Source organism: Aquila chrysaetos, chromosome 20 (assembly GCF_900496995.4).
Source record: "Aquila chrysaetos chrysaetos chromosome 20, bAquChr1.4, whole genome shotgun sequence".
Lineage (NCBI taxonomy): Eukaryota > Metazoa > Chordata > Aves > Accipitriformes > Accipitridae > Aquila > Aquila chrysaetos.
Genome location: NC_044023.1, coordinates 20,988,791 through 21,007,265, shown reverse-complemented (window position 1 = coordinate 21,007,265; position 18,475 = coordinate 20,988,791). Strand labels below are relative to the sequence as shown.

The 18,475-nt window shown below is 42.7% G+C and overlaps 1 protein-coding gene across 2 annotated transcripts in view; it reads left to right on the top strand.

The window, feature by feature from the left end:
- The first annotated feature begins 3,126 nt into the window (after nucleotides 1–3,126).
- Nucleotides 3,127–18,475, top strand: part of LOC115353812 (contactin-3-like) — a 116,792-nt gene continuing 101,443 nt past the window's right edge. The window contains exon 1 of one of the 2 annotated variants that reach the window (XM_030043766.2): nucleotides 3,127–3,213. The gene's annotated coding sequence lies outside the window, so the exon portion shown is untranslated. Of the gene's footprint in view, nucleotides 3,214–3,666; nucleotides 3,688–18,475 lie in introns of those variants that run through there. The other variant, XM_030043767.2, reaches the window with a different exon arrangement.

The following is an 18,475-nucleotide window of genomic DNA, read 5'->3' as shown; positions in this document are numbered from 1 at the left end:
TTTCAGATTAAATTAATTGATTTATCTACCTCCAAAGAAACTGATAGCAGTGATTGTCTGTGGTAAGACCAGGATAATGGTCCATCAGGTCCCATTGACTATATCCCATTCTGACAATGTCCTAGAGGTCTTTTGCAAAACAAATTCAGTTTAAGCCTGAGGTGAGTTAGTTGGTATTTCTGCCAGTGGTAAGAGAAAGTCTTCAAAAGCCAAAGCATCTAGGAGATAAGCAATGACTGATTTTTCTGGAGGAAATTATGGTGGATCTGAGCCTACTTGTTACTGGTGGCTAAATTCCCATATAAAATTTGAAAACACAAGGATTGTCAAAACAGACAGTGACAACGGCAGTGCACAAAACAGTTACATAGGCAATCCATGTGCTGAAAATGTGAACATGGCAAGAGAAATATTACTTGAAAGTAGACAGAGCAGTTATGGCAGTTGGCAGAGAGTGTGTGTGTGGGTATAGTTAATGGGAGTGAGCGCTCAGCTGATAGTTTAGGTCTACACCAGCTGGCATCAGGATGGACAGGGTTAAGTTGGGTCTTCCAACTAAATTATTTATTAATTGGGAAGTTTAAATATCATATTCATTTACCTGCTTACACCCACGCATATAAATTAAAGTAAGTTTTTTTCCATTTAATCTTTAGGAAGCATTAATTAGACAACACTAGAGTAGAAGCATCCTTGTTCTTCTCATATAATTTCCGAGACATGTCGACAGTGATGTTTGAATGACAAGTGGAAATGAAAAAAATCATTAAGCTGGAAGTAGTGCGAGACTTGCAATTAAGTTATTATTGAACATGTATATTATTACAGTTGGTCCAGAAGCCCCAGATGGCAGAAGGGCATCGTAGTATCAGGTACTGTGTGAAAACATGCCATCTAGCCTCAGAGAATTTACCATCTACAAATTGATTATCTTCAGTTAAGTATACGGTGATACTGCATGTTTGCTGTGTTTTCTGAAATGAATACAGGAAAAGCACTTAAACCCCCACTATTTCTACATGCCTGGGTTGCTATAAAAAAACTGAGGGAAAGAGTGCTTTTTGTCCCTTTTTACTTGTCATCTCAGAGATTAGAGTCATCTTTTAACCTCAAAATCTCATGAAGTGCCTCTCTGACAAACTTAAAAAAGCATCTTTTACATGGTGTAACTTGATACCTATGATAGGATTTTGAAGTCCTTGACTTGACTGAAACTGAAAAAAATGTATTAGTTGGCCAGAGTAGTCAAAATGTGGGGCTGGGCTGGAGGTGACAAAGGACACCAGGGAAGGCAACCTGCAGATGCATTTTAAAAATTTTAACAGCGCCTGTGGTCAGTCAAGCATAAAAATACAGGCTATCCTTCTCATGCTGGTCTTGCACAGCTAAAGCTAATATTTCCAAGTGGAGAACTATGCCATAGGTCCATGACCTTGTCAGCTCTCATAAGCCCAAGTGAATCAGCTGTAGCGAATACGTGAACGGCAGACCTCTGAGGAAGCCAAATCTGCATTTCGGGCTTTGCTCCTGGGTCCGTGCTCAGTCAATGCCCCTCAGAGGTGTCCACAGCCACTGTGCTCCTACCTGTGCTAGAGTTTTCTGTAAAACTAAGGCTTGACCTGAGTCCTAATACAAGATTTTGTGTAATAATAACAAAAGTTAATATTATCTTCCAGGCAAAAGCCCAAAGTGAAGTTTTAGACATGTGATGGAGTTACCACGCTGTAACGTATCACCTGAGCTGCAGTAACAGGCTGAATGCACGCTCCTGCTCCGTGCCAAAGCTGAGCTGAACCATATTAGTATGAGTATCAGTGCTTAGCTCATCAACGGTAACTCGTTAAATCACAGTTATTCTATCACCTCTACGAGTCCTATGTGATCGCACTCTGCCAATTAAAAATGCATCTTGTTTTTCTGAGGTAATTTATTTTTTGACATCCCTTCCTCAGACCAGCGCCACATTTCATTGCAGAAGTGACTACATTTCAGGGCTGGACATTCCGTAATTATCGACTCGCACACGCACAGAAAAGCAAAGATGTCTCTTCAGGTCAGGGCTCCTACACTTAGTCTGGGTCAACAGATGCTGTGTCGAGTTTCTACTAGTCCCCAGAGGAGATGCCACCGTTTCCCAGCCGGCACGTTTCAATAATTCACCGCAAAAACAGACAGAAAGGGAAACAGAGGTGGCAGCAACTTAAATCTTACTCGTTGAAGAAGCAAACTGTTTTCGTCTTGTCCTTCCTCCCCGTGCCCGGAGAGCAATGCATCACCACCCCTGCCCGAGAGTCCTGTGCGCAGCAGAGGACAGTCACCAAGTCCTTCTCTTCTCTTGCCATCGACGGCTGCCCTGTGGCCGCCAAGCCAAATCCATCCCTCGCGTAGCGGGTGAAGCAGAGTAGGCTAATGTGCGCTTTATTGCAATGTATACTTCGCTGGGCTTTGGGATCCTGACAGATAATAGAGGTTTCAGGAAACTTATTACTATTTGTTATATAACCTGCCGGAGAAAGGGACTTATAGGAATTCTGCTCAGCCTTAATTACAGCAGCACAGCTATAATACTGTGATCAGCTGGAGCCAGATTCAATAAAATCTCCATCCGGCGCCCGCACAAGAGAGACCTACGTGAACTCGATTCTTTTCCTGGGCTTCCAGCCCAGAAATTAGACGGAGTTTTTATTGAAGCTCTTCCGTGTCAACTTTCTTCGTCCAACACCGAGCCCGCTCCGCCTGAGCACGAAGGGGCAGCCCGACCCGCCCCCCCCCCTCGCTGCAGCAGCGCGTTTTACCCCATTCCCCCCCCCCCCCCCCCCGCTCCTTCCCGCCCCAGGCAGCGCGCCCACTTCACGCCGCCCCGGGGTGAATTCTGACTGGGCTTTCCCGGGCTCTGAGGGAAGCCGCCGCCGCCTTCCCCCTCCGCTCCCCACCGCCACCAGCCGCGTCGGCCCCGGCGCCGCCGGCTCCCTCGGGACCTGCCCGGCTCGGCGGCTGGGCTGGGCCGGGCCGGGCTCGGCACGGCCCCTGGGCGGTGGGGGAGCGGGTGGGTGGGTAGGCGGGCGGGAGGCCGCGCCGTGCCCGCCCCGCCCCGCCGCCTGAAGCGCGGCGTTCCCCGCTCCAGAAGGGAGCCGCAGGATTACGGCGGGTGGCTCGGCGGGAAGGGCTGCGGCGAGGCTCGGTTGGCGGCGGGGAAGCGGCTGACGGCTTGAGGTGGGGCAACTTCGGGGAAGAAAGTTGGGCTGGGTGGCCGGCGGCTGCCGCCCGCGGGGTCGCGGCTGAGGGGAAGCTCTGTGGCAGAGGGCTTCCCGCCAGAGCCGAGCCCGGCCGCCCGCCTCTGCCCGGCTCCCCTCAGCCCTGCCGCGCCGCGACCCGCGGGAGGGAAGGAAGGAACCGCCGCCACCGCCGCGCGTGGGGCCGCCTCCTGGGCGCCCAAGTTGGCGTCGCGGCGGGGAGAAGCGGGGCCGGGGGGAGCGGGGCTGCGCCCCGGGCGCTGGCGGCGGCGAGCGCGGGGGAAACGGCTCCAGCTGGGATCGCAGCCGGCATCGGCACGCAGCTGAAGGGTGTTAGTTTAAATACCGACGGGGGGGGGGGTGTCCCTGCCCGCTTTGGGGGAAGGAGCGGGGCTCGGTGTGCTGCCTCGCTGAACGCATCTCCAGTCCAGCGCAGAAAATAAGGCTCTTCCAGGTAAGGTGTAGCACGGGCGCTTCGTACGTGTTCCTGCAGCACCGGCCGCTGTTCGCCTGCTTGATTTTCTTTTTTTTTTTTTTTTTTTTTTTTTTTTTCCCCCTACTAATTGCATTAGCGAGGCACCTCTCCTTCCTGCGTGCGCGGCGGGGATCCGCTGCGCGACTTCCCCCCCCCCCCCCCCCCCATGCGTCTCCTCCGCGGTTGCAGACGCTCCGCGGAACGTCCTTGGTGCCGGAGCCGCTTTCTGAGGGGTGGGAAAGCGCCCGGGGGCTGCGGGGCTGCTGGGGTCTGCCTGCTCGGCCTGGCCCGGGTGGCGGCCCTGGGGCGTGAAAACTACTAAAAATCCGAATATTTGCATGCTTTTTTTTTTTTCTTCCCCCTCCCCGGAAAATTTTTAAAGTGAGCCTGGAGTTACTCAAGTCCTAAAGCTGTGCTTCTCTGGCTTTGCTTTTAATTAACTACTAATAATTGTCTCAAATTTAAGAACGTGAGTACGTGAGCTTTTTCTTCTCTCTCTCTGCTGTCGGTGGGGATGCTAGCAAGTTGGTTTAAAAAAAAAAAAAACCCAGCCCCCCCGCCACTCCAGTGAAGGCTTTTTGAAAAGCTTTTTCTTTTTCCTCTTGAATACTCATTTAGCACTTTATGTGCGTCATTCGGGATCGTTCAGTTTCGACTAAATTCTGACAAAACCAGAACTTTCCCATCAGACGAGGGGGAAAAGATTGAGCTAGATGTGAAGTTTCAGTGGTATCTCTTTCTCAGGGTAGTGGGTAGTAACGTGGCTCGGCACAGCCGATGGCTCTGCTCTCCCTCTGTTCCTGTAGCTCTCTGCAATAGCCTCTCTGCAGGTTTTGTCTGCTCTGGTGTTGGTTCTTCAACTAGTGATTTGCCTCCTCTTTTGGAACTCTTTGATTTTTATTTATGATTCATACCTTACTGGGTCTGAGCTGCTGATGTCCCCAGTATCACTATGTGACCTTGTTGCCAATTAAGTATGGTGCCTGGCTGTGATTAACCCAAATCCAAGCACCATTTTGTTGTATGCGTCGGAGAGAGATCAGTCCATTTCTGATGTGAAATGATCCAGCAATAGCCTTGGGTGCTAACTGGTTAGTCATGATTACCTTACTGATGACATTCACACACACACACACAAAGTCACCAGCATACTGATTTTTAGCTGTCCTCAAAGTGCTTCTTTTATACAAGGGGAAATAATGTCAGTATTTTTATTACAAGTGCAAAAATGTAAAAATAAAAATCAAGACCTTATGAAGGATGAGCAAACTCTCCAAACTATTGACTGCGGTATTTTGCAAGAGAAACTTGAACTATAGCTTAAGCTGTGTGCCAAGTTTGTTCAGTGATGTAATTATTTAGTCTAGATGGAAAGTTATGAACAAATTATTAAAATTAGTAATGGAAGTGCTAAACTAACTTTGAAACATTCGAAGTGTATTGCTACTCCTTGTGGAATTATTCCAGAAAGTTATTTATTATGCAAGAGACTTTCCATACTAATCTGACAAATGAATTTGTGAAAGCATTTGAGGAAAATGGTTTAGTGAAGGTGTATAATTCTTCCTAAAAATGCTGCCGACTTGTTGGGGCTGCAATTTAAAGGCATATTGATGCCCTGCAATTTTTCCCTGTGCTTTGAGCTCTCTGTCCTGCTACACAGGCACTTCTCTTACTCATCAGGGCTCCTACGGGCTTTGTAGTGGTTTTTTACTTCTCTGTATTACTCTTAGTGTTGCCTTGCACTGGGAATGATCTACAGGCTTTGAGCTGAAAGCGTTGGTGTTTTCTGCGTATGTAAAGCAGTAGGAGGTGCCACTCCAGTCCGTGTTGTCAGAGCAGAGGATCTGCAAGTTGGCACTGGCATTTGCTATGGGATTTTTCCAGAGTTGGTTTTGCGGATGGTTGCTTAATGAATAGAACATCAGGTAGGGGTTGCCTAATTAATCTGCAACTTGGTACCTTTTATGTTAAGGGAAGTAGAAATACTAGATTTTTTTGGAAAGCCTGTGGGGTTCGGAGCTGCTGCGGAGCAGTGGCAAGCTCTGGCCCTGCACGTAATTCCTGTCGCTCTGGCAGTCATTCAGCTCCCATGCCGGTGACCTTAGTTAGGGTCTTGCACTGAAATCTGTGCATGTATCCAGTTGGCTGCACGCTTTGCAAATCCCTGGGCTTGGGGACTTGGATGTGTGAGTTATGGACCTACCAAACCAACTCGTTCTTTAAATTCCTAAAGAGCAAGTCACTGTAGCTATGTAGTGATGCCATATTTTCATGTTACTTTTCTATAATGTTTGTATTGGAGTTTCCCTCCACAAATAAACATTTCCAACCACTTGTGCGGGGGGGATGGTTTGGGGATTTTTTTATGAGCAAGACTCACTGCCTTTCATTCTGTGCCACATCTATATGTTCTTGTGGTATTGTAATGGGAAATTTCTGCAAATAGGTTCAATCTTTTTGCTTTTCTTCCTGGAAGAGACTGATTCTTACAAGTGACATAAGCCAGTGGTTTTACATGAGCATAAGTGATTATCAGAGTTTACTTTGATACTGGAAGACACAGATTAACTGCAATCTGTAAACAAGACTTTTCATGCATTTAAAAATGATGAAAGGCATGGTGGTGTGGTGCTGCTGTCTGATGAGCCAGCAAGCCTACAGAGAGAGGGAAGAAGTTGTTAGTGAAGAGGAATGACTATGGCTGGTGGTGAGTATCCCTCCTGAGTACAAAGACGACTTTGGATGACTTGAGAAATGATTACAAGATGGGGCTTGATTTACTAGAAAATTCAAGGAAAATGGGAAGTCTGTTAATCTGTAAAGTTGCTTTTTGAGTGCATTAGTTTTCGTCCTTCTTGGTGCTGGCTTTGGCAGCTAGGTCTGTCTTGTTCTGATATCAAATATGTAACCTAGTTCATATTTGGAAACTAGTGAACACTAGATTACAGTCAGCTGAGATGCATGCATTAAAGTTGAACACTACTGAAGTTAGAAGTGATGGGAAATGACTTATTGAAGGGACTTCTGTGATGAATGCGTTGCTTAAGCTCATGTTGTATGTGGGTGATGTCAAGATGGATTAAATGGCAAGATACTTTGAAATCGACTTTTGTTTAAAGAAGTTTAGAAACATTGTTTTGATTCTTCAAAACTGTGCCACAGAAGCTGTCTCTGGAAATGGAGGAGCAGAAGACTTGCCTTGATGCTCATGCTCTGAAATGGTTGCTCTGTTGCTGCTATCCTTGACAAAACATATCTGCAGTGACAATAAGTCCTTTCCTAGGTCGTCTTTGTTTTGCAGTTCTACAGCTTAAGTTTCCCTCAGAGGCAGCCTCTTTTAGCCAAACCACAAAAAGATCAGTCAGTGATTATCCCAATTAAAAACAATTAAAATGCAGAAACATGAAGTTGATAGAGTTGCAGTCTTCTCTTATCCTAACGTCTCCACCTTTGATTTAGTGAAGCTATTTAGAGTCATAGCTCTAACTTCTCAATGTAGATTTGAATATTCACATTTTATAGCATGTGGTGTAGGAGAATGCATTAGAGGAAGAAACTGAAGAATCATCAGTGATACCTTATAATGTGCCTTCAGAGAGGAAAGAATTAGGTAAAGGCTGCAGGTTTGCATAAACTGAGAAGTACTTTCCCGTTTACAGGTACTGATTCAGTGCTCAAAAGGCCACATTGTTCTCATGTCCATTGAGACAGAGGAAGAACAGATCAAAGTTGATGGCCTTTTAAATGAAAGTGTGTCCAGGAGGGTAGTGTTTGGATAACAGAAATGGGGGGGGGAGTTTTGACCACGGTCAGCTTAAATTTACTGTACATAGGTTTTGGTGGTTTTTAGTGTGCTGTCTAATACAAAGAAAAGAGGAGCTAATACAGAATGAAGGGAAGTGGCAGGAGTTCAAAAAATCTTAAGGATTCTCAGTCCCATACTTGGTTGAATGAAGAGAGAAGGTGGTCAGCTGGTGAAAAAAAGCAGATAGTTGGGTTTCTTTGTCAGGTGAAAATATGCATGTTGAAATTTGGTCTGAGAAAAGATCAATTAAAATACAGCTCAGAATGTATGTAGCATTGGCTTTATTTGAAAGAGCAGTTAGTTTTATACTCTTAAAGTTTCACTTTTAAAATGTAATAAATGTATTAATATTATTCCTTAAAATCAATGATACTTTCATTTTGCATAGCTGATACAGGATTTTTTCCCAAACTATAAATTTTAAGTATTTTTCCCTTGAAAAATATATCTGTTGATCAATGTAAAGAATAATTAAGTGGCAAAGTTGCTGCGTTTCCAGCTGAGTGAAACAGCAGTCAGAGCTACTGAAGTTCGGGGCTGAGCACAACAATCACATCTGCAGCCTACTCGTGCTCTCTTGGAGAAACTTCCATAGTGAGAATGGATGGTATTTGAAACGAGGACATGTATTTTAGTATTTTGTTAATCCTGATTGCACACAGGAGAAGCTTTGTGTTTGCAGCGTTTGACTGTGAATCATGAAGCATTTAAAATACGTACTGCAGAGCTACCAATATGGTGGGCCCCCAGAAAATGAGACTCAGCGACATGAGCTGTAAAAGGATTTTGAACAAGTGCTTCAGATAATAGGAAGAGAAAACCAGAGATGACCAGATTGTCTGGGAGGTTTTTATTGATCAGTCAGTTATTGGGTGCTGGAAAGTACAAGAATAAACCTCAGTTTTTTTCCATGAGAGAGTTATACTGCCAACTCACACCCCAATGCACCAAACTTGGGCCAGCATTTCTTATAACTGTGTTGCTCTGAGGTACTTTCACAGCAATAGGTTAGATTCCCCCCCCCCCCCCCCCTCCTTAAATAGTGGAAATAAGCATGCTGTTGTCAGAGAGACTAATTCCAGACAGTCAGGCTGACATTTATGGTTATGAAGAGCATGCTTTTGAAATTTAACAGTTGAGTGAATTATCTTTCTTTTCCTGAGCTGTTATCTGCTTTATATCTTGTATCTGGAATTCTTGTAGCTGAACCCAAACACTGGGAAAAAAAAAAAAAAAAAACACCACAAAACAACCCAACAAACCCCACCCCAAACCAAACCCAAACCAAACCCAAACATGACACATAGCCCCCCAAAAAACCCCAAACCCAAAACCGGTCCCTCAATATCAGATAACTTACTGTGCAATGCTAGTATGACTTTAGATGTATATGTATACAGGTGGGTGAAGCAACAGTGCAAAAAGATACAGTGGAAGTTGTTTTCATTTAAAGGCTTATTCCTTCTGGTGTGCTGCTGTGATGGGCAGAGGGCAGGCATGAGGGTCTCTGTAATACAGTGCATATTATTTAAATTTCTGACCTGCAGTTTGAGGGGGAAACGCATACTATGATGACAAGGAGTTAATAAATGTGAGCATGAAGGAGCTTATAAAATCTTTGTGCAAGTGAAACCTGACTTAAAAGACAGTGCCACCAACCTCCCTGTCATCCTGGGGGACCATGTGCTGCTTAATATGTTGCAGTTCCAACAGGCAAGGATGGAGCAAGACTCCTATGCTGCACCTCTACCCAGGTGTGTGTCTGGTGGTGGCAGGTGTCTCTGCTTTTCTGATTGCAGCTTATTTGCAGCAAAAGTCCAGAATGATTAAACTGTTCCAGCTGTTACAAATTAGTTCCTCCATACTGTGTTGGAATGACAAAAACTAAAGCATTTTTTACCATAGTAAGTCACTTGTGTAGTGCAGTGCCAGGGAAGCTGAGGAGTGAAGACCTGTTGTGCTCGAGTGAGGTGCGGTGGACGCAGCGCAATAAACACCAGAGGCGTTGGATATGGGCAGGTTTCATATCTTACTACTGTAGATCTATTCCTATATGCTGTTTCTTTGGTTTTGAGATGTATAGTTGAGGAAAGGCATGCTTAGACATTCAATTGTAATGGAGAATTGAGAAATCTTGAATTTTGCTGTAGTTTTAAAACAGTAGTTTGAGCTTCGTTGAAAATTGATGGTTAAACCCAGATTACTTTGCCATCTACATTTTAATCCAAGCAGTAATGGGCCACCCTGGCATTCATTGTTTTAAAAAATGCTCTTCTCCCTATTCCTGTCTTTTATGTACTGAAAAAAAAAAAAAAATCATACTATTTCTCTAGCACTGCTGAAATCACAGTGCCATGTTTGTAATTTGGGGAGTGTGTTTCAGTTCAATAGGCCTTGACAATTCTGAAGAGTGTTATCGCTCAACATATTTAGGTCTTTTATGAAATTCAAAATATAATAAATTACAGCTGTTTGTAGCTGTAAACCTCTCTTTGGAGTAAATTGGTGGGGAAAATCAACGGGTTTTCCACAATCTGGCTTAATGTAAAGCATGGCCAGCATCCCTTTTGCTTGTACTGAGGTCAGGACAATCATTTTTAGTGTATTGCGCTACTTGACTACATAAGGAGCAATCCTGTCTAATCCAATCCAGAGCGGGTCAGTAAATGATAAATTTTGTTTAGCTTGCAAGCATACTGATTTTCACAGTTCATTTACAGAAGAATCATGCATCTCTGCGTTTGAAGACGCTCCATTTGTTGAAGTCAGTGTCTCTTAGCATTCCCAGTAAAATGTGTGAGATGAAAAATACTGTTTTAATGGCATATTATTGTGGAGATATTTTACATGGAGAAACTGGGAAATCGGACTCGTAGGGCTGATGCAGAAACCATCATTTACTTTTCCTGAATATAATCAAATGTTTTGACTTCATCGTAGCTTCTTAAGGGTTATTGCAGTCACCTGGATGTGTGTCTGTCCTGCCTATCCATCTGTCCTGCTGGTTGAGGATAGTCTGTTTCTAGAACCATGAAAACAGGGTCTTTGCTACCACCCAACCACTTACTGGTGCCCTCACTGAGGGGGAGAGAAGCATCAGGGTGAGCTTGATGCTTATTAGATGTTGGAGCAGGTAGTAACCCTTGGTGGCCCTGATCTTGTAGGTGTAGGATAATAACACTCCTGGGTGGTGGGACGGTGTGTTGGTAGAACATACATGTGCACGATCATGTGCAGTTTTTACATCAAAAACTCATGACTGAAATGTCAGTGTTTACTGTGATGACTTTTTTTCTTTTTTTAAATGGTAACTTTTTTGGTGCTTGTTGCTACAAGTGTAGTGCAGGTCCTTGTGTGTGTGAAGCTGAGGTTATGAGTGGGAGGAAAGCTCTCTTCAGCATCCTGGATTATTTAACATCTCAGGCAAGTATGGTGATGCAGGTTGTAAATGACAATAAAAAGAAAAGGCTGTATATGCATGTATGTTTTACTAGGGTAATTTATAAAGCAGAGTATGGGTTGATAGCATTTCTGCTAGGTCACTGTTTGACTACCAGTACCTCTTTCCTGCTGAAGTGCATTACACGCTGGGAACATGTTGCCGGACAATTAAATAATAACAGTAAAATGTTCATTGCACTTTTTAAAAACAAATGCTCTGAAGAAACCGAGCACGGTAATCGAGCTATTAGCATATATGCTATCAAATATGTGCATGCACTTTTGAGTCCTCCCCTTCCATTATAAAGATTAGTAGAAGACCCTTTATATTCTCACCTTTAGTATTTCAAATCTGAGTGTCCAAATGCCATGGAAAGTAGTGGTGAACATTAACTTAGTCCTTCAAAAGTGTTAAGGAAAAATACATTTATCTTTCAGGTTATTCTGTTGAGTTTTCTGTCTACAGTTAAATTTTGTTGCAGGAAATTATATTGTTCATTGCAATAAGACAGACCGGAGGGTGTTTTTTAATAATTCTAAATAATTGCTGCAATCGATATACAATTTTAAAACAGCAGGATTTATAAGTGTAATGGTATGAGTACTGTAGGATAATGATTATATAGGTAATTATTGCATATTATTGAAATACCTTCAAACCTGCAGTGGGATTTTTCTGGCATTTCCACAGTTACAGGAGAGAGCTATGTTAAGTAAGGATCATCCCTAACTCCTGTTCGCAGTGGTTGTCTCCTTGACCATATGTTTCTGTTTGGAAGCTGGTGAGGAGGATTTCTCTGGGCTGTGATGTAGTTCGAGCCCTGGAGCAGAAGCTTAGCAGTGATGCCAGGAGGAAACCTCACTTCTGCAGATGGGGCAGGATCTTGGGGCTGTAACAGGTGCATTTCTTTCTTGCTATGAAGCAATTAAATCACATTGTACAGTTTCTTATTGTTGCTTACCTCGCAGAAACTAGGGCTTTCTTAAAACACGTTCATTAAAGAGGTCAGTACTGTACTAACTATTAGCATTTATTGAGGTGGTGGAACAGGACTTTGTTCCAACAATGCTTTGGCTTTTAAGTCCCTCCATCCACTCTTCTCTATCCCATCTCCTCTAAAATTTGGTCACTTTGAATACTCAAGGAGATGATAGTTGCAGAGAAACCAGAAGTGTATGAGAAGGAACAGCTGGTGCTCTTTGTTTCTCCTCCTGCTGCCAACCATGGCTGGTGAGAATAGTGAGTCAAGAGCATGGTCACAGAAGGGAGGCTGTTCTGGTGACAGCTGCCCTTCATCACAGCCTTTTGACTGCCCTGAACATCCAGAATGATGTGAAAAGAGTCCATTGCCAATCCACCATGGTGTTGGGATGCCCCATGTCAAGCCGTGTGCTCAAATCTGCTTGGGCAGAGTTGAGACTGGAGGGAAGGAGCAGAGCTGAATTCAGGCTGGAATCAGCCTTTTAATTTTCGTGGTGTGGGGTTTTTTGTTGTGGTCTTTAAATTTTTTTTTTTTTTTTTTTGAGTGGAGTATATGCCTGAATAATTGGTAGGCCACTGTTCCCATTTTGAATTACACAGGCACATTATTATAAATACTTGCCCTTGAAACATATTTGAACTTATTAAGCACTAATAATTTCTCTGTCACTTTGATCTGTACTGAATTTAAGTTTCACTTCATTGGTCCATACTGTGGAACTGTTAATGATACCAGTTGTTTCCTTTTAACCTTGGGATTTAGAAATATATTGCCTTAGAGTTATTAAAAGGCAATTGGAAACATTTGCATTGAAAACATTTGTGTTATGTCACAGGGGGATATATTTAAACATTGATTGATTGAAGTTACAACAAGAGAGTAGCCTTGCCACCTTTGAAAGTCGCCTGTTAAATAAGCCCTAGTTTTGAGCATTGGTACCAGTTTCTGGACCATTCAGGTCTGCATCTGGCTTTTTAGGAAAACTCCTAATGTTTTTGTACATGAATTGGCATTTGTTACACACTAGTGCTGGCTCCAGCTCTTTTCCTTTCCATCTGTCATAGTTTTTGCTTGTGTTGACTAAATACATTGAGTGTGTTTTTTAACTGTGCAGGTAAATGTATGAAAATGAGTATCTGCTTTGGGTAGTCTAGGTGGAAAGGGTAGGTTTTGTAACTTTTCACTCCTCTCTTTTGTATGAGGGTGCATGTAAATATGTGAATCGAATCACTTGTTACCATAATGGCTTGTAAAGAGTAATGAGTGTAATTTATTCAGGGTTTCTAAGTGCTTTCACGTAACTGTCCTTCCAATGAAGCTGAAACCACAAGGTACAAGGAATTGAAGCTTTCCCCAAGACCATGGATCAAGCCAGTAGGTGAATATTAATATCAGGTTATCTTTTCCAAACATGCTTTCCTATGTCTGAATCTTACAAACTGGACGCTGTATATAGTAGTTTAAATCAATGGCAAATCCTGCTGAGCAATATACCTCCAGAAAGTTTAGTGGAAGCCCCATTGAAGGCTGTTAGTAGTAAGCTGATCAACTTATAGCAGAAGAGAGGGAATCAACAGCTAAATTAAGACAGACTCCTAACTTGATTTTTTTCATGTTTGTTGTCCCATTCTTGAACAGAAATACTTGCCTTAGGAAGTAATGTGTGGATTAACTGGTAGATAAAAGGTTAAATTTTATGGAAGCTCTGCTAAAAGTCATACAGAGTATTATCTGTGTGCTTGATTGTGTCATTCCTTGTGTTTTCTTCTGTGGCCAACATCTTTTTAGTTTATGTAATTGGAAAACGCTATAAGTTAAAGGCAATGAGTTGGATATTTTGGGATCTTCAGGGAGACAATTTGCAAAGTACCCCAGTCCAGCTCTTCAGGTAGATACATGTGTTGAAAGGAAAGGATGACTACCTACTGCTCTAAGTTTGGGGTGCGATTGGGGTAATATTTGTTATTCCTTAAAAATGAGATCCTGAATATTAAGTTGAGTGTAACTACTGGAGTGGGGGTGAGTACCAGTGAATGGAAATGGGGGAGAAATCTGTGTCGCCGTGTTTACAAATGAAGTGAATGCTTAAAAGAGGAAATAAATGAGCAAATATGAAGAACTAAATACTGAAAATCCCTTAAATGTTGAGTACTGAAATGTGCAGAAATGTTTGCAATGTGTACATTGGCTGTATAGAGTTGGTAAATGTTTATCTTGTGGTCTATGTAATGCTACTTATGGCAGATTACTTCAAACACATGAAGGTCTCCTACAATGATGGCTAAATTTTTAACCCTTCTTTTAAAAGAACTCACATGTAGCTTGCAAACTTTGAAAAGCTGTTTGGTCGTTATTTTATCTCTGCAGATGGGGAGACTTGGGGAGGTGAAGGAAGGTGCCCATGATCAGTAGCGCAGTCAGGGGTGTTGTAAATTCCTGAGGTTCACTGCAACTTGTCACCCATCCTGCCTCCCAGGGGAACAAGGGGAAAATGGTGTGTTAATTACTCTCGTGATTATGAGTCAGTATCTGTAGGTGGAACAGGGACCACTGCAGCACTTCATTTTAGTGCCAACTCTCTTCTACCCTCTTTCCCAAGAGCCTCTTATCCTCTGGCCAGACATGTCTAGTCACCCAGCAGGACATCCGTGCTTCCCTATGGATGGAGGAGGAGCTGAGGAGGGTGGCCAGGGGAGGCTCTTGGGTCTCCTCTGAGGGAGAGGTGCGACACGATGCTGAGGCTCTCTGCTGAACCATCTGCTGCGATTTTTCTCCCCCCCCCCCCCCCCCTTTTTTTTTTTTTTTTTAAATAAAGCCTGGAATATTGAAATGGAGAAGTGTTTGATTCTTCACTTTAAGTGAATTGATTTCTTTGTTTTATCTGTTCTGTAACCTGATTTAAACCAGACAAACTAAACCAACTTTAACAGGGAGAGGTTTTATGTTTATCAGCCATATGGTATACTGGATTTTTAATGTATCAGTTTCTAGCTCTCAATTTTATCTTTAGAATTTTTCTTGCCTCTTTTTTCCATTAAATTCTGAAGCAAGCTGCTGAGGTCAGGAGGTTGCAGATGATGCTGCCATATTAAAAAGGGGAGGGGGAGGAGTTTACAGTAGAAATGAGTTTTACCTGAAAATTTGCAGAATTCATTAGTTGAGGCTGAGTTATGGTGGAAAATAAGCATTGCTACATGTGTCTTGGAGTTTTTGCCACTTCCAAGCTATGCTCAAGACATAAGTTTTTAAGTCTCCTTTATGTGTAGTCATTGGTTTACAGGATAAAAAGCAAAGGTAAAGCTTGCAGAAGAGAAGGAGGGTAAACAAAACTAATTTAGCAGCCAGGAAGGAAGGAAATAGGGTTAAGAATAGAGGTAATTTAAATAAATTGTTTAATCCCTTCTAGGTTTGAAAGACTTTGGGATAATGAGTAAAAACTTACAGATGCCTAAGTGACTTGGCTGTTTCTGAGCTATAATCTGTGAGTTAAGGGAGACATAGAGAGGATCAAGTCACCTATCCCCTTATTAACCCTTTAATTTAGCCTGCATCAACTCTTTGACTTTGTTCACTGCAGGTCTGACAAATGGCTGTGCTGGCATCACCTAAGGAGTGAGTAAGTAGGCAAGGGTACAGGTTAAATCAGCATTGCTGCTGAAAAAGCATCCATGTAACTGAACCCTCAAATTTTGAAGTAAGTCTTTTGGGGGAAAACCAGAACTCGAGTTCCTAAGGTTTGTAGTCCTTCATGTGAGGTCTTCAACTGTGCAGTCTCTAGCATCTGTTGGAGCATTTAAGTGTACATTTTTAGCAACGTGTACTTCCTCTGGATAAAGATTTATTGATTCTACAGAGGTATTCTAGGTATTCATTAGGTTTGTGTGCATGTCATTAGTGGTGTATGAAAAGCCTCTCTATGTATAAGGAATATATGTATATATTCTATATGTATACCAAAGTTTTTACACCAGAGAAAATACATGTTTTGTTGTTGTAGGCTAAAGATCTCGGCATTCATACCAAAAGAAGATAGATGTATATATGTTTACTTGACTGAACGGCTCCCTGTTAAAACTGGTAGAAGGGCTGGCTGAATTCATGCTGAAAACTTTTTTTCTTTTTCTTCCACTAGGGTTGGGTTGGGTGACAATTTATCCAGGCCTGTACTGGGACCAGTGCTGAAGCCTGCAGAAGCTGTGGAGCCTGGTGCTGCTGTACACAGCCCTGATGAGCTCTGTTGCCATCGTCGCACAGCTGCAATGGAAGTGCACTTAAATGTCTTTTTCTTCTTGATAAGATGAAGGGCAGCAGCTGCTCATGTGTAACACTTCACCCATTCTTGAACATTTACTTGTTTGTCTACTCTTGACTAAGCAAGAGTTAGCTTTTGTTCCAGAAGTAGCTAAATTAATGTAAACAGGATTTATTTTCCTCTTCTCCCCCTGCTTTTGAGGGTCTGTCTTCTCACATAGCGCTATTCCTCTTGTTGCTTGTCTCGCATCTTTCCTGTTCTAAAAGCTCTGTTGAAATTACAGTGGAAAAAGTGATGAAGCCTTACAGAGAACTACCAAATGATTTGTGGAATCAAATACAGTTACTGAAGTAGTTGCATATATATGGTAGTTTTCCTTTTATAAGTTTAGCTTAATCTGTTTATAGATCTTGCAGTTTATCAATTTCTCACTGTAGTTGTTGTAACTATTGGATTTTGAATCTAATGTTGACTATCTTTGCTATTGTATTGCTAAAGAAACTAAAAATCTGTGTGGCTCTGGTAAGGAGCTATGTTTCTAATACTTTAAAAGCTGTAGTTTAGTCTATTTGAGCATCCTTTTTCCTTGATAAGCTTAAAATGCAAACAGAACAGGTGTTATGTCTAACCATACTATCCTTCTGTGACTGTTCCATGAAGTAGGGTTTCCTTCCTTCTCCTTTGGAGAATAACAAAAGATTGTGGCTTTTGCTTGGCATTTTGTTTTGTAATAAGTTCTTCCCTGCCGTGTAACTGTGGTTCACACACCAAAATCCAGATACTAGAAAGTATCAGTATTTCATCAAGTGCACTTGTAGACCAGAAAGCCCTTCTGCAGATCTGTCCTTTTACAAAACAGCTGAAATAAGTGAATCTTCATCAAGAAACACACTATCCTCTTAAAAAGCATAGCCCTCAGGAGCTCCTGGTTGGAGAGGCAACTGGTCCCAGCCTCTCCAAGAGCTGGCCCCTGTGCATCTGCTGTGGGGAGTGCTGTGCCCTGACCTGGTGTTTGACACCGCTGTTGTGTTTCCTCTGGAAGTGGTGATGGTGGCATTTGGTGCCTCTCCATAACGCACTGGGGTCCAGAAAAGGATCATGGACTTCTCTTAGCTTTTTCCATGTTTTTTTCAACAACTTCCAAGAGGAGTGTAGTGTCTCTTTCATGTTCATTCTTCATTCAAGTCCCAGCTTTGATGCAACTTAATCTAGACTGTTGTAAGACTTCAAGCTTTTGACCTTGTCCCTATCCTGTCCCAAGAATATTCTTGACTAGGTCTGTTGTGGGTTGGTTGGTTTCAGATGAAAAATCCAAACAACTTATTGTTAAGTCTGTCTTCTGATTAGAATAACTGCAGTATTTATACTCATTTCTACAAGTATTTCCAGATGACTGCAAAGCAGCTTCTTAGTAGTCAGGCTCCACTTAAACTGTGCAACAATCTCGTGCTCATACTGCCAAAGCTCAGAAGCTGGGCTTACTGCGCAGATGTCCCATATCATGCAGGGGAAACATCAAGGAAAATGAGTATGGCACTTACCTCCTCTACTAAACTGTACCTAGCTTTTAGTGGGTGGGTGGTTTGGGAAGACGGAGGGGAAGGGGGCTTGGTTTTCTTGGCTTATTTCATTGGTAAGAGGGCAGAATGACAGTACTCAAGAGCCATCTGTCCCAAGCGTAACTTAACTTGAAAACTGTTTTGATATCACTTGCTGAATGTACTCCAGAGTTAAGAAAGTTGCATAAGCTTCTTATCTGAAGCTAAGCAGCTTAAGGAAGTTGCAAAGCTCCACCACCTCGCGCTTCCTGCTGTTGAGCTATTTTAACATAAAATCTTCTCTTCCCCCAGCATCTGAACATCCTAATGTTACAGATTTTGGTAACTTGCATAGTTAACTGCTCATGCCTGCATGTTATCCTGAAAGAACAAAAAGCTCCCAGACCTTTCACATAGTTGTGATTTCAGGAAAAAAAAAAAAAAAAAACAGAAAAAAAATCGGTAAAACGTGTGAAACTGATAGAAAACAGTAGTAAGGTTAGGTGAGATTAAACCTGAAGTTTTCTCCAGTCTGCTTTCATTCTTAGATGGACTCTTGATCGCTTAATGCAGAGTAGGCATGAGTTCTGGTCTGAGTCACTTGATCCCCTTAACTCCTCATCAGGTATCTCCTGCATTTCTGGGAACCTCAGATACTGTCATGGTAGAAGTTTCCAGCTGCTCCCTGAAACTTTTTACACTATAGTGTGAAAAGAATTGCAAGTAAGCCTCAAACATACAAATC